Source organism: Lontra canadensis, unplaced genomic scaffold (assembly GCF_010015895.1).
Source record: "Lontra canadensis isolate GAN:19392208 unplaced genomic scaffold, GSC_riverotter_1.0 scaffold8, whole genome shotgun sequence".
Classification (NCBI taxonomy): domain Eukaryota; kingdom Metazoa; phylum Chordata; class Mammalia; order Carnivora; family Mustelidae; genus Lontra; species Lontra canadensis.
The window spans coordinates 9,834,095-9,849,757 of NW_022631002.1; the positions used below are offsets into that span (position 1 = coordinate 9,834,095).

Below are 15,663 nucleotides of genomic sequence, written 5' to 3' on the forward strand. Positions count from 1 at the left end.
AATTTCTTTCCTAATGAGGAGAATCTATATGGTCTAAAGTTTTATGGTCATGGAGTATTTGTTCTGTGGGTTTTGGATCAGTACTAACAAATATCCATTGGCCGTTGGGATTTTGCTATTATTAGAAGTCTCATTCAGAACCTTTTATTTAAGTGGAAGCTTTTCTTTACCCCTTCAAGAAGAAAGTTTAATTTTTGCTCCAAGGAAAAAATGCAAAGCAGCTCTGAGCCCAGAGTACAAGTCCACTCTTTTTTCTTTTTTTTTTTCAATGAAAGCATGGGATGTGATGATGGATCCCATATCCCTGTGTGTTCTCACAAGAAGAGGTAATTCCCAGAAACCCCAGCAGGCACTGAGCCTGCTAGAGGCATGACAAGTAGGAGGAGCCACTGCCAAAAGGGAGAAATGGAAAAAGAAAAGACATGGCAATAGTCCTGGGGGTGGGAGGCTCATGTCTTTATCAGAACAGTGCTGGACCACGGGTGCTGGTTCATAGCAGAGGGCAGTGCAGAAACCTCATTTTCAGAGCGGGATCTGTCAGTAGAATCAAATCATCAAGTGTTGAACTGAAGCCTCCTTCAATTCTTTTATCAATGGCTTTGGAGGGGTCTGAGAGCCTGGGGCAGGCTCGCGTGGTCTCTGACATAAGAAGAAGAGGTCTGAGGGTTTGAGACGCCTACAGGGGCTTCCCCCAAGGCCCTGCAAAATCGTGAAATGCCGATTTTCGAGTTCATTCTTTTTCTTGAACAGATTTTTAAGACACGTGTATGGAAATAGAATGGGTTGTTGGTGACTTCCTGAAGCATTCCTTTTCTTAAGAACTGCCCTATGAGATGTTGAGGGGTATTTGTTTAAATTAGGCATTTTATCTAATCCTAGACAATGGACCGACACAATACTTGCTGCAGGAATGAAGGAATGAGTAACAGGACCAGGCTCTAACAGGGTAACAATTACCAATCCACCCTAATCTCGAGGGCAACACACCTGAACCATGGGGGCCATCCGCTCAATGGGGAAGAGATGGTGCCTACCTTCCCCTTCAGTCATCCAGGGTCCCTGCTTCAACATCTGTCCTTCTTCCCACCTCGTTTTACTGCAGTCTATCTTCAAAAATGACATAATTCTTGGTCACCTGTATCTTAGTGTGATTGTAAGTCATTGCTTCTTTAGCTTCACGTGCGCTTACTTCATTTCTCATCGGAAACAAGAGACTTTATCCCCAAGGATTATGTGTCAGAAGATGGAGTGGGGTAGGAAATTGGAAGGTGGCTTGCAACCAACAGCTGGGACCTGGGCTCCCCTAAAATTGACATCTTCTCTGTCGGCCCCAGACACTTCTTTGAGCCTAAATGTTCTCATTTGTCAAGTATGTTAGTTGTATCAACCTCAGATAGTTTCAGAAACTACAATTGCAAAAAGACCGCATAAACATCTGTATACAAAACACCTACCGTACAGTTCTTGGCAAGTGGTCTGTGCTCCGAATGGTAACAATTATTATCCCTGTCTTTATTATCACTATCAATATTAGGGCCCAGGTTCAAAACACAGGAATAATGGAGACTTTCTAAAACATACTACATGTTATTTCAAAGCTTTCGAAAAGGCAAGTCTTCCCTACACTGAAACACCTTGGAGATTGCCTATAAAAAATGATCATAATGCAAGTTTTTACTTTAAAGCTCATGGAGAACCTGGGCAGTGGAGTACTTCCTTTAAGAACACTGATGATGGGGGCACCTGGGTGGCTCAGTCGGATGGGCGTCTGTCTTTGGCTCAGGTCATGATCCCGGTGTCCTAGGATCGAGCCCCGCATCAGGCTCCAGCCCCGCATCAGGCTCCTTGGGCAGCGGGAAACCTGTTTCTCCCTCTAACAGTCCTCAGCTTATGTTCCCTCTCTCACTATGTCTCTCTATGTCAAATAAATAAATAAAATCTTAAAAAAAAAAAAAACCTAAAACACCGATGACAGAGTAGGAGGGCATCAGCCTGGGTGTTCTAACCGTAAGGAAACAATCTTAACCAAACAGAAAAATTCACACTTTGGGAACCTGCCTTGTAAATGTGAGGACACTCTTTTCCTCCTGGACTTTCATGTTGGAATTCAAGTTCTTTTGAAGACAGATGTATCCAATTCAGGCTGTGGTTCAAAAACCATAACATACTAAATGCTGTGACACGTGAGGGGTGTTCAGGTTTCTAATTTCTGGGTGGACATGTTGGAACACCTCACCAACGACGGGATGTCCAGTTACTGCAAACATTCCTGCTGGGACTCAGGCAGCCTGAAGTCAAGCTGGCGTTCACGTGAGCTGAAAGGGAAGATGGAGGGGCGCCTGGGTGGCTCAGTGGGTTAAGCCTCTGTCTTTGGCTGAGGTCACGATGCCAGGGTCCTGGGATTGAGCCCCACATTGGGCTCTCTGCTCAGCGGGGAGCCTGCTTCTCCCTCTTCTTCTGCCTGCCACTCCGCCTACTTGTGATCTCCCTCTGTCTGTCAAATAAATAAATAAATAAAATCTTAAAAAAAGAAAGAAAGGAAAGATGGAGCTGAGCGAGGACTAGCCCAAGTTAGACGAGAGCCACCCTCCTGCCTTCTGTGCTCTTCCGAATGTTAACTGACCACCACTGCATGACCACCTTGTCCCCTACCCACTGAGGAGACAGCAGTAAAGGTGTACAGTGTGACACCAGGGTGCTCACAGTTTGATAAGAGAGTCACATTCACCATGATAATATGTGCTACGCATGGCATCCAAGTTAGGTAACAAAAGGTCAGACACATGGCACGTGGATCTGCTTGAGTTTCTAGGCATTTGGGGAAGGCTTCTTAAAAGATGTTGTTATAGACTGAATTTTATAGGCTGAATGTCTGTACCCCCTCCCCCAACTTCATATATTGGATCCCTACCCCAATGGGATGGTATTGGGAGGTGAAGCCTTTGGAGATAATTAGGTACAGATGAGCTCATGAGGCTAGGACTCTTGTGATAGGATTAGTGCCCTTCTAAGAAGAGGGAGCTTTCTCTTGTCATCATATGAGGACATACGGGGTGAGAAGGTAGCCATCTGCAAGCCAGGAAGAGGACCTTCACCAAGAACCAAATCTGCTGCCACCTTGACCTCAGACTTTCAGCCTCTAGAGGAATGAAAAATAAATGTTTGTCGTGTAGGCCACCCATTCGCTGGCATTTTGCTTTAGTAGCCTAAACAGACCAGGACCTGGGTAGCACTGGATTTGACTCTTTTAAGGATGCCTATAAGTTCAACAGCAAGAAGGAATGTTTTCCAGAGACGGAACAGCACATGGAAGGAAGGAGGGACACACAGCATGGGCACCATACCTGTCTCTTTCTTCTCTTTGTGACTGCATTATATTGAGAAGAAAGAGGGATGAAAAGGTATCAGCTGTGAAAGGTTTTTGTGCCAAGCTGAGTTTGGTTTCAACGACTGGACAGATTAGCGGGTTTCTGCCAACCAAGTCGCACTCCCTGGTTTACTACTTCTGCGCCTCTCCCTAACTTCACCACAGCAAACTACAACGGGGTGTGCCGAGAGCTAGTTATTCTTACTTGTCTCTTTCACTGAATAGGGAATTCCTTGAGGTCACAGATGCTGGTTTTCTGTTTTCTTTTTCTTTCTTTCGGTGGAGGGAGTCCCATATAATGCCTAACACATAGTAGGAGCTCAATAAATAAGTATTCAAAGGTATTAAAATTAAGTCTTTGAGACGAGGTGATATTTGAACAGGGGTCTAGCTAGAGCTCAGAGAAGAGCTTTTTAGGTAGTGAGAAGGGCAGGCACAAAAGACCTAAGGCTTTGTAGGCTTGGTGTGTTTTCAGATGACGGAAAAGGCTTATGCAAGAAAAATGGTGTATGAGGATACTAGAGAGTAGTTTAGAGATATGGGATTGAATGCCTTGGTTGGGAATTCTTTGCCCTCTAGTTTTCCCTCTGCTTGCAACACATCCCTAACAGCAAACTATGATTGTGGTAAGTGGACTCATAGATGGCCCCAATGATCCCCACCTCCTGGTACTCACATCCTTGTGTAATACTCTCCTATTGAATGTGGGCAGGACCCGGCACTTGCTTCCAACCAACACAATATGGCTAAGGTGGTGATATTCACTTTCAAGTTCAGGTTCTATTATAAAAGATTGCAATTTCTGTCTTGCATTTTCTTTCTCTGACTTTCTTTCTCACTCCAATGAAGCAAGATGCCATGTTGTGAGTAACCCTAACAGTGAGGCCATATGGCAAGACCCTCAGGATGACCTCTTGCCAACAGCCAGATAAAACTAAAGGCATCAGTCTAACAATCTTTCAAAACTAAATTCTGCCAACAACCACATGAATTTAAAAGCCAATGCTTTTCCAGTTGAACTTTGAGATGAGATCCTAGCCCTGGCTGGCAACTTGATTGCAGGTGCCTTGTGAGAGATCTTGACGTAGAGAGCCCAGCTCAGCTGTACCTAGACTCCTGATAAAAACTATGTAGAAACTATGAGATAATAAATACACGTTGCTTTAAGGCTCTAAGTTTGTGGTGATTTGTTTCGTAGTAATAGTGATGTTCTAAGATCCATCAAGACAGAAGGGAGTATGTGGGATGGGTCAGAAGCCCCCACATGGCCTAGCTGTTGGCCAACCACTTCCCAGAGCCCTGGGCCTGGCCCGTTTCTGGGTGCGGCCCTGTTGTAGTCCCGCTGCAGACAACTCTGGCTCTGTGAAATGTGGACAGGAGGCTTCTCCTAGATTGAGTCAGTGAGTCCCTGTCTGATCTCCAGCTTTCACAGTGCCTGACAGAGTATCCGGAGGAATCTTCCAGGATCACTCTGAAGTAGAAGCCACTACTGCAGAGAACTCTCAACATGGCCTACAGAGTCAAAGCAAGGACTTGGCAGGACAGACAGAAGGACAAGTCTCAGAAAAGTATAATGGAGCTCATTCAAGAAGTCTGTTTTCTGCTGAATGTTTTTAGATCTGAAAGAACCTGAAGACAAATGTGGCACATGGCTGTGGTCATTTTTGTTTTCAATTCTATTCTGTCCCTATTTAACTTGCTGTGTCATATGCATTGGACTTTAAAGAAAACCAAAAGCCCAACAAATGCCAGTTATTTCTTCTTGGTTCTCCTTTAATGCCCCTCTGAACTTGCCTCAGATACTGGGATTCTTTCTGCAAATCGTGTTTAGTTGGTTTTTTAACATTTTAATCAGGGTTTATTTAGACTTGCAGAGCTTGACTTGGCTCAAGCAGAGTCTCTGGATCTGAAGCTGGACTCGAGGAGTATGCAAATGCCGAGGCGCATTTCTCCAAACCACACGTACTTGCTTTTATCTCTTTTATATATTGGGGCTCTCCATAATATTACATGTGGAAAATACAAAAAGAGGCACAGTGAGGAAAAAAATAATAAAATAATCTTAAAGTGCCCCCCAAAACCACTGATTTTTGAGCATCTGCAAAAGATGCTGGCCATCTCCACCATGGTAGAGGATATTCACATTTTTATTTAAAAAACAGTTATTAGTCTAATTTGTTCAGTGTTTACCCATGCCAGGCACCTGGGTGAATTTATTTCCAACCTCAGGGTGTCAGTCATTCACTGCAAACATATTTTTTGTCGCTAGCAGAGAACAAAACATGCTGTCAATCAAGACAACCCAGACATCTTGATCCATGCTCTTTAAGGGCGTAGGGACGAGGCAGAGGACACAATGATGACCATGATCTGTGATAAGGCTCACCGCAGGCTCCAGTTTGGCAGAGACGGCCTCTGTTGACTAGAATAAGTAGAAACACCCCCTCTTCACTTGAAAAAAGCCCTAATTTGAAAAATAAGTTCAATAGTTCACTCTAGCTTAGGACAAAAGTCATATGTGTGTAAAAAAAAAAAAAGTGCATTTTGGTAAAATCAATCACATTTTCTGCTTACACTTAAACAAAAGTTGATCATTGACATTTATGTATTCAAGTTATATATTGATACTTAAGTTACATTCTTGGGGTTTGTTATGTCATAAATTATTGGTAATTTTCTAATTCTCTTGACCAATATGTAAAATTAGTCTTGCTTTACCCAGGTTAAGAGAAAATGAATTTTCGTTGGCTCACTTCTTCCAGCTCTGAGAGTTTCCCAGTTGCCATGGACAACATTCATCCATTGGAAAGAATAAATATCTGCTTTCCTATATGGAGATGATGACTATCGTGAATTTCTGGGGAGGGAACCTACCACCCACACTGTACTTTCTTTTACTTTCTACTCCTCCAAGGAATAATCGTGAATCAGAGAAAAGCTATATGGAAATCAGAGCTGAAATAGCCTATAAATCAGCCTTGTCATCGTTTCCCTAAACTGTGGTTGATTTATGAAACACCCTAATGCCTCATTGCCATGGCCACACCATTCTCGTGATATGAAATCACACATACACACCATCAGGGACTACTTAAAGACTATACAAAGGGAGAAATAAAAACAAAACAGAATCAAAGCTGGAGAGCACTGAGACACGTATAGGATGCAAACACATCAGTGGGAAATCTGGGGGATGCTGGAAATAAATGTTCACACTCTGAGGAGCAAGAGGGACGGTCATTTGGTCAACACAGGATTATCTAAACTCATGGAGAACAGGGGAGGGGTCATGTGAATGCCGAAATAATCAAATTTTTGTCTCTAGGTACAAAGGTGTCCCCAGGGGCTTCATCCTTGGGCACTCTGAGTTGGTTATTTCTAAGCCGAGGAATGGTCAAGCTTCACTTCCAGTTGAAGATGGGTAAAGGCTTCCCAGACATGCTGGTAGCACTGTGTGTCGAGGGAAAGTTAAGCATGTGGCCAGGGAGAGAAAGAGGAGAGGAAGTGGGACTGTCTAATCATCCTCTTCCAGGATGATTAACTAAGCCAGACATTGGGAATCCAGGGAGAAACTTGGGGACCTGCCCTCTATCCATGTCCACCCAGATTATAATCACAGAGCTGGGCTTCAGCTTCCAGTACCCATCCGTATTACCCCAAGAACATACTTCCTCGGATGAGAGCAATATTTAGGCTTGCTCTCAGTGGAATGTCCTTCATTTAAAAATATGTCCAGGTCCTATGTATTCCAGAAATCTGTCTGGGGCAATTTTCTAAAATACTTCAACGGAGAAAAATAGTGATGAAGTCGTGAGGGAAGCTAATGTGAAACCTAATTGTCATTCTTTTGGGCCACCACGAATGTCCAGGGCACGTCCAGAATCAGCAAAAACCCATCACATCACAGTGGTGTGGGGAACGGGCAGAGACACAGAGCGAGAGGGATCTGGAGTGTGCTTCCCATTGCCAGGGCGGCCCTGCCTCTTCCAGCAGCCTGTCTCTTCCAATTGCGGATGATTTCACTGGTGATGGTTATTGGGAGGTGATTCCACACTTGTGGGTCTTCTCCCTTCACATGTTCTGCCACTTAATTTGTTGTGTTTTGCCCGGTTACTTGTCATCACTTTGGGAACTGAGCACAGTCTCGCGGTCAGATAGATTTGAGTTCAAGTTCCAGCTCTGTCTCGTATGAGTTGCGGACTTTGATCAAGTTATCTGATCTTTCTGAGCCTCAGTTCTCTCATCTGCAAAGTGGAGGTAATAATAGCTACGACATAAAGTACTTAGGAGGATTAAATGAATATAAATAAACTGGCATACAGCCTGATGTATACAGTAGGTCCTTGGTGTGAGTATGCTTGTGTGTGTGTGTGTGTGTGTGTGTGTGTGTGTGTGAGTTCTCCAGAGGACAGAACCAACAGGATGTGTGTCTGTCTGTCTATCTATCTATCATCTATTGATCGATTGATTGTTCAAAGGGAAATTTATTTGAAGGAATTGGCTCATGCAATTGTAGATGCTTGGTGCATCCAAAATCTAGAGTAGGCTGGCCAGCTGAAGACCCAGAAAGAGCTGCACTTCCAATTCAAAGGCAGCCAGCTGGTGGGATTCCTTCTTGTGTGGGGGAGGTTAGTCTCTGTACTATTGAAGCTTTTACCTGATTGGATGAGGCCCACCGGCATCATGGCAGTAATCTGCCTTACTCAAAGTCTACCAACATAAACTGCCAATTTATCCAACAGACTCCTTCACAGAAACATCCAGAATAATGTTGGACCAAATATCTAGTCACCATGGCCTGGTCGACTTTGACACACGAAGTTAACCATCACAGTGTATATGTATACAAAATGGGAGCTGTGTGGCTCCTCATATGTGTCGAATAATTATAGGCAGTGTAGACTTACTAATACCTTTTCAGTAGTCACTGACTTTATGTGGAAAAAAAAAGGTTGAATAACTTTGGCTAGTCATTCCAGACCCCACATTTTGGATCTTTCAAAATTTATTCCACTCCAGCTGTCTGTGCCAAATCTTGAGTTAAGCAAAACTCCTCTCTCTGGCTGACCTGAAGCAAATCTTTTGGAAAAAAAAAAATGAAGCATGTCTAGGCAGAGACATGCTAAAGAGAAAGAAAATCCAGTCACTCTCTCCTCAGAGAGACATGTGACCCCTTTTGGAACTGTAAACTCCTCATTTTGGCTTCCTTGGCACCATGCCACAGCTTTGATGGTGAAACCATTTAGCTTTGTCAGTTCCTTGAGGGATATGGGCCTTCTCGGAGTGGGCAGTGAGATATCCATCCTGTTACCACCCTAACCACATGGAACATATTTTTCACTCATGGCAATCCTTGGACCCCCTTGAAATGAGCCCTTTGCATATAGAAGGGTGGGCCCAGCCAAAAGAACGCTTAGATGGTCAGGGGAAGTTACTAATATTGCCCACCTATGGAAGCAACAACAACGGTTCATGAGATTTGCTTTCCATAGCTTGCTTGCCTCTTGGCTTTTGAGGCAAGTCTTGGCTTCCCCACTGTCTCTCTCAGATTATGGTGTCTCTTGGTGTCACTAAATTATATATGGCTTTAACCATAACCATGAGCTGCCTCCACAGAAGAATATGGTTGAAAAAAAAATGCTCTGCTTCCCTGGTCTTCCCCCACTTTCTTCTTTTTTTCAAGATATTATTTATTTCGAGAGGTGGCGGGAGGGAGAGTGAGCACGATCAAGAGGGAGGGGCCCTTCTTTCTTCTCGATGCCAACAGCCATCTTTGAAGATCACATTAATGTGAAGTGAGTTAGGGAAAGTTCAATAGATGGGTCCTTAGATATTTGAGGTTGTTTTAAAGACAGTTATTCCAGGCCGACCCCCTTTCCATGGATCCCTCTGGTAGGAGGTTTCCCACATCCCAAATATTTTTTGAGGTAGCCATTGTTTCTACTTTTTAAAGCTGTTTCCACTTCTGTTTTTAGCACCCATGGGAGGTAAGGGCTCTAGGTCTCATCTCCACATAGCCTCTCACATATCTGTGCCATCTTGTCTAATGCACTGTTACTCATCCCACAAAGTTGACTTCAGACAGAACTCCTGGGATGGCTTTCCCTAGAACGTTCATCTTCTTCTGTTTCTATAGAATCTATACGTCTTACTGCAGTTCTTTTCAAATTATGTAACTGTTGGATACACATTTCCTTCCCTGATGCGCCGTGAGCTCCCAACACAGGGAATGGGGAGTCCTCATCTTTCAAACTCCTCCATCTTGTGTAGACAACAGCAAAGAAGACCTTTAATATAAGTTTGCCGGATGGTTGGTTAGATGGATAGAAGGAGCCTTCAGGAAGATCTCAGAAACATCCCAGTTGAAATTTCGGTGCTGAGTTTACCACCAACATGCTGTGAGACATGGAAGCAATTTACTTGCTCTCTGGTTTTTTCTTATAGGTCAAAGGAAGGTGACTTTTATTTGATAGCTGAGTCCTTTCCTGTTCAAATAATCTGTGTGCCCAACATGCTGTTAGGTGTTTGTGTGGCCAGCAGCTTCCACGCCAAGAGTCATCACTTTTGTATGGTTTTAGCATTCTACAGCAAACTTGCATCATATTGTCATACCAGCTAGGACCCAGGCAAAAGTCTTACACTTTCAATGCTGTTTATTGCCTGATTCACTGGGCTGAGAAAAGGCATCGCTGCCCTCTCAGAAATCTTCCTCTCCAGAATTCACATACCCTATGAAGGCAACTTAGCAATATGGTTAAGACATAAACACCTCGGTGACACCAAAATGGTTCTGGAGAGCTTTGCCATAACCATCTTTGCCATAGTACTTTTGCCCCATAACAACTTGGCCATAAGGCAATTTTGCTATAAAATTTTTTTAAAAAACTGGTTGACAGTTTAGTTTCATTTCTCCTTTGGCAGTATTTTTTCATTTTATATTATTATAAATCTCAGCCCTCATAATGGTCCACACAGTGGTGCAGTGTTGAATCCACATCTCTTGTAGAACTTCCAAAGATCTCTTGGTGGACGGGATGCCAAGAACAGATGACAGTGTAGAGGTTTCCACAGCACAACACAAAGCTCAGTTACAAATGTACAGCATAGTATCTGGGAACTGATACCTCGCTTAATGAAGGAAGAAATTTTAGCAAAAAAAGAAAAAGTGGTATCCTACCACCTAGCCACTGACTGGGTGGCTCAGTCGGTAGGACGTCTGCCTTCGACTCAGGTCATGATCCCGGAGTCATGGGATGGAGTTCCACATCGGGCTCCTTGCTCTGCAGGGAGCCTGCTGCTCCCCCTACTTGTGCTCTCCCTCTGGGGGAAAAAAAAAAGACTGAATGCCGACGGAGAAGGTGAATCCACAAGCAGCCCCCCACCAAATGTAGACCATGAATGAAAGACTTTGAAGACAAATGCTTAGGTACGGTCCCCAAAATAAAATCAGTTACTTGCAGCGTGGCCATGAATATACACTATACATGTATTCATTTGGAATACATTTGGAATGTATTCAGGTATTTTGCATTTTGCAATAGTCTTTCATTTTGTTCTTCATTTTTCATGTTTAATGATGCCCTTTTAAATCAATGTCCTTCTTTTACTTTTCATGATTTTTATCTTTTATGGTAAAAGTGCCTTATAGCCAATTAGTTACGCAACAGAAATGCTTGTGGAAAGATGCCAGACAGGCACCATGATCAGAGAGGTGTGAGTGGGAGAGCCAAGACTGATGGGTTAGAAGCTAAGAAGCAAGTCATGAGCATCATAGACACCCAGTACTGGAAAACACAGGTCAGTGGTTTCAACCTGGATCAGAGACATCTTTTCTCAGTGGACATTTTTTTTTTAATTTAAGATTTGTTTATTTATTAGAGAGGGAGAGAGAGAGCAGGGCAGGGGCAGAGGGAGAAGGAGAGAGAGAATCCTCAAGCAGACTCTCCACTGAGTGTAGAGCCCAAAGTCGGGATTGACCCGGGACTCTGAGATCATGACCTGAGCTGAAACCAAGGGTCAGCTGCTTAACTGACTAAGCCCCCCAGGTGCTCCTCTCAGGGGCATTCTATACCTACTTGATTCCCTTCTGTGACGTGCAGCTCACTGCATGATGAGGCAGCCATGCTGGCATCAGACACTGAGAAGGAATAAAGGTCAAATTCTACCCAAACTCTACTCAAGCTGGAGCCCACATTCAGAACCCAACAACTATGATCTTAAATATTCCTGTGTTCCAGCAATTAGGAGTATGGCTTCCACATTCAGTTGTCATGAGTATCAGGCAGAGTTAGCCATTTGTTAACTGTGTGACTTTGTGCAAAATACTGAGCCTCTCTCTCTCACCTGCAAAATGGGGGTATTTGCAGTACCCAACTTACAGTATTGTTAATGAGTTTTGAGGGAGATGATCATATAAAATGCTTAGCACAATGATTAGCTCTATTGACACCTGTGAATACTTACTCTATCTAGTAGCATATCAACTGTCACTCAGAGGATCCCCTTTTTCTTCTCTTTAGCAGAGAGCTAATTGGGACAAATACCAAAACAGAATACTTCTGGCCACCAAATCCAAGAACATCACAAGAAAGGGGTCGAGTTTGGAATCACAGTAAGGGATTCTGAGTCTCCGTTCTGCCCGCTCCACTGGCTGGATTGCTTTTTGCAAGTCACTCTGGGATCAGTTTCCCAGTCTCTATTTTTTTTTAATATTTTATTTATTTGATAGAGAGAAACTAGGCAGAGAGGCAGGCAGAGAGAGAGGAGGAAGCAGGCTCCCTGCGGAGCAGAGAGCCCGATGTGGGGCTCGATCCCAGGACCCTGGGATCATGACCTGAGCCGAAAGCAGAGGCTTTAACCCACTGAGCCACCCAGGCACCCCCCGTTTCCCAGTCTCTAAATGAGAGGTTGTTACTAAGTCAGCATAGCTCCCTTTTCAGTAAGCAACAGTTCAATCCCTTGAAATTCCAAAATGGGTTAAACTGTTTGAACAACATTCAATCTAAGCAGCAAGATGATTTTAAAATATTTTTAAGTGTGTGCATGAATTTTCTCCTGGGAAAATCTGATGTGTACTTTGCCATTTTTCTCCCCTCCGCATAAGACTCATCCACATCAAGTTAAAATCCCTGCCCTAGACAGCCTCTAACTGTTCCCATCCAGCCTACAAATGTTTGCGTATTATGCTCATGAAAAACAACCGATGGAAGTTATTACTCAAAATTATCATAGACATTTGTTCATCTGTCAAAAAGTAACAAGAAAATTGCATAGAGGGGAACAGTGGTATGAAATTTCATGAGCTCTTTCAGTAGTATATTTTAAAATAAGTGAAAGTCAGCATGTTGTGGAACAAAAACATGGTGGATAAGGATTAATATCTTTAAAAAAAACACTCTTGCACACCCTGGACTCTGGTACATGCATATTATCCATCCCACACAGAACTGAAAAATCATTAAGCCCACAGAAATTCCATGTGTCCATAGTGCCTGCACTCATTTTCCTTCTTCCCCACCCATGCATCCATGTCCCTGTCTTTGCCTTATCAGGTTCTACCTCAGGCCGCTGCCCATCTCAGCCTGGATTAGAAAAAAAGCACCCCCCCCCATACCTGAACAATGGGGCTTCCGGGCTGGGTGACTTCCTATCTCTGTTCCTGCCCCTGAAGGCTGCATCTTTGCCCCACACTTCCTTGGCTTCTACCCCCGAAGGCAGCAAAAGGAAGCCATAGCTGTCAATCCCCGCCAACCTCAGTCTTTCTGAGATGCAGCTGAATAATCAGTTACTGGGTCAGTGTATCTCAGTTTCCCTGACTCTGGTCCACAGGCCTTCTCAACATCAAAGTCTACAGGCTTGGAGCTGCAGGGCCCTCCTCCCAGACTCTCGCACCAGCCTGCCACTCAGCCCCAGCCCGAGGCAGTGCCCGCCCTCACCAGCCTCGCTTTGTTTCCTCCATCCTTTCCACAAGGTGTCTGGAAAGAAAGACCACTGTTTCCTTGAAAAGGGATCAGTTGGAAAGGAGAGATGGTGCAGACAGCACCATCTGGCAACTTGGTGGCTGGGGGCAAGGACCAGGAGCTATGAAATAGATACCTCAAACAATTTTTATTTTCATTTTGGTATCTGAATTAAAATAAAGCCAACAGATCCAAACTGTGAGGTCCTTCTGCGAGAAACCAGGGCCCCGAATGCCCTCCTGTTTCCACGTACCCAGAAGCCACACAGTCCGAGAGGGTGCCTGCACTCCTGGCTTGATTGCAGAGTTTACTCTAAGAAAAGTCAGAATATCAAGTGATCGAACAGAGGCATCTTGCCAGCTTGAGAGCAAGCTGGGAAACAGTTTAAGGAACAGAAAGATTCTTGTCTGTGAAGATGTCCAGTTTTCCTGAGTGTTGGTGTGGATATTTATGTCACTTTGGGGAAAATGATGGCACAGGCAGGATGCCTGATAGGAGGGTGGTTGGCGGGCAGATCACAGAGCAGGTTGTAAGGGTTCAGCTGAAAAACAAATATTGTTTATGTAATGGGCCGTACACGCAGGCCGAAATAAGGCCGGCTAACACAACATTTTCTCAGACTTGGGGATTTTGCGTCTTTTGGCTTGGCTAAAGCTGAGGTCTCACATCTGTGTTGAGCAAATGGGTCAACAGTTCTCAAAATCCGCCAGCGGGTGAAGCAGAGATGGACTCTGGTGTTCTCATCTGTCAAATGGGAGCTGCGAGCATTCCGGTCCCAGAGGTGTGGTGGAGGGAAAATGAGTTCATTGCCAGCTGCCAGATAGTGTGATTTTATTTGTTTATCCTGAGCACCCAGAGGAAGTGATAAAGTTCACCAAAGTAGCAATATGTAGTTGGAAAAACCCTTGACAGGGAACCTTCAACCTGAGAATGTATGCTGACAGCAGGAAGACTTTACCTAGGTCCAGTGTATGTTTTTAGAGTGCCCACTACATGTGAGGCACTAGAAGTGGAGATCTGTTGCTATTTCGTGATTTGAAACATAGGAAGTAGATTGCTTGTTGTTTAGGGTTGAAGCAGGGGAAGAGAAAAGTGAATGACCGCTAATGGATATGAGGTTTCTTTTGGGTGGTCCAAAACTCTAAAATTAGGTCATGGTAATGGTTGCAAAGTCCTGAAAATACAACTAAATACATTGACTTGCCCATTTAAGTGGGTGAATTGTATGGTATGTGAATTATAGCTCCATAAGCCTGCTTTTTAAAAAATGGAGAGATGGGCGCCTGGGTGGCTCAGTTGGTTGGGCTGCTGCTTTCGGCTCAGGTCATGATCCCAGAGTCCTGGGATCGAGTCCCGCATCAGGCTGCCTGCTCAATGGGGAGCCTGCTTCTCTCTCTGCCTCTGCCCGCCGCTCTGCCTGCTTGTGCTCTCTCTCTCTCTCTGACATATAAATAAGTAAAATATTTTTTAAAAAAGTAGAGAAACACTATTAGAAAAGAAAAAGCAACAAAACCAAGGTGATCACAACAATGAAAACAGGTCTTGAGCAAGAATATACCAAATTGACTTGGTTTCTAGCCTCATGGAGCCTGATGTTTTGTGAGATAGCGACAGATTTGCTAATTGGCCAAATAAAGAAGCCTTTGGATAAAGGTTAAATGAGAATAGGGCAGTGTGGCCGACACTGGCCATCACCTCGCAATATGCATGCATGTTCTTCTGTTTTCCTGCTGCTGGAGGTTGGAGACTATGCTTACAGCATCCTCACAGCCAGGTGTGGCCCTAGGGGCATTAAGTGTGTGGCTGGTGGGATGTGCGTTTTCCAAGTCAGGTAGGTTCCTTCCTTAGAACAAGCTCTCTTTCCTTTTCTGCTCTCCCATGGACTGAGAAACCAGCATCACCCCTGTGTGAACAGGTCAGCCCTTTGCAGATGGTACAGAAGAAGGCAGAAGGCATGGCCGACATCTTGCTCTGGACTGCCCTTCTGTCTCCTTCCTTGCCTTGTTCCCAATAAGAAGCTGCTTTCATTTTTATCTTAGCTTTTCTGTACATAACATGTGTCTTGTTCTCTGGCTGGTTTTAAGAGTTGCTGTTTATCACTGGTTTTAAGCATATTTCAATTATGATTTTGATTATTTTGAGCAGGTTTTGTGACATAGGTTCTTCATGTCTCTTGTGCTAGGAAGACATTGATTTTCTTGGACCTATAGGTGTATAGCCTTTATTAAAATTGAGGGGGGATTGGCCACTATTTCTGCAAATAGTCTTCCTGCCCACACCTACTCTCTTTTTCATGGAATGTAATTACACATATATTAGCCTGTTCACAGTTGTTCT

The 15,663-nt window shown here is 44.0% G+C and overlaps 1 long non-coding RNA gene across 1 annotated transcript in view; it reads left to right on the forward strand.

Moving 5' to 3' along the window:
- Positions 1–11,039, forward strand: part of LOC116865961 — a 107,263-nt gene extending 96,224 nt beyond the window's left edge. Inside the window, exon 3 of the long non-coding RNA XR_004382282.1 lies at positions 11,006–11,039. This is a non-coding gene — a long non-coding RNA (uncharacterized LOC116865961). The remainder of the gene's footprint in view (positions 1–11,005) is intronic.
- Positions 11,040–15,663: the final 4,624 nt, after the last annotated feature.